The following is a 1,098-nucleotide window of genomic DNA, read 5'->3' as shown; positions in this document are numbered from 1 at the left end:
GATTACCCTTTTACTATATAGGATAGGGGCCTGGTGCATGGGTGGGGGCCAGCTGGTTTGCCCTGAAGGGTGTCCTGGATCAGGGTGGGGGTCCCGCTGGGGTGCTTGGCCAGCCTGGGTGAGGGGCTGGTGGCTGTTTGCAGGCTGGCCAAGCCCCCCAGTGGGACCCTCACCCCCATGAGGGGTGTGGCCAGCCTGGGTGAGGGGATGAGGGCTGTTTTCAGGCTGGCCACGGCCAAGGGCTGGAAGCAGGTATCTGGGATTTATTTACCTTCTATAATTGAAACTTTGTAGCCTTGAGCAGAGCTCAGTGCTGGCAGGGCTGGCGGGAAGCTTTGCTCCCTCCATTGTCGGGGCAACCCAAGCCTCCTGCTCACTCCAGCTCTGGCCGCCACCATCTTAGTTGGGTTAATTCGCATATTTGCTCCTGATTGGCTGGTGGACATGGCTTGTGGGTATAGCAGAGGTATGATCAATTTGCATGTTTCTCTTTTATTAGATTAGATTATATATTTTTAAATATATTTTATTAATTTTTCACAGAGAGGAAGGGAGAGAGACAGAGAGAAACATCAACGAGAGAGAAACATTGATCAGCTGCCTCCTGCACACTCCCCACTGGGGATGTGCCTGCAACCAAGGTACATGCCCTTCATGGGAATCGAACCTGGGACCCTTGAGTCTGAAGTCCGAAGCTCTATCCACTGAGCCAAACTGGTGAGGGCTAGATTATATTTTTAATTGGATTAAATATCCCTATGAAAAGACAAAGATTGGCAGCCTGGATAAGAGATACACCTTAAATATAAAAATACTAAGTTGAGCCCTAGCTGGTTTGGCTCAGTGGATAGAGCGTCAGCCTGTGGACTGAAGGGTCCCAGGTTCGATTCCAATCAAGGGCACATGCCAGAGTTTCGGGCTCAGTCCCCAGGGTGGGGTGTGCAGGAGGCAGCCGGATCAATGATTCTCTCTCATCATTAATGTTTCTATCTCTCTCTCTGAGATCACTTTTCTCTCTGAAATCAATAAAAAATATATTTCAAAAAAAACAAGAAAAGAAATTAAGAGTTTTAAAAGACATTTAAAAAGTTATTTTGT

The sequence above is a fragment of the Myotis davidii genome, unplaced genomic scaffold (genome assembly GCF_000327345.1).
Source record: "Myotis davidii unplaced genomic scaffold, ASM32734v1 scaffold48, whole genome shotgun sequence".
NCBI classification, from domain to species: Eukaryota; Metazoa; Chordata; class Mammalia; order Chiroptera; family Vespertilionidae; genus Myotis; species Myotis davidii.
Note: the sequence above shows the minus strand (reverse complement) of the source record.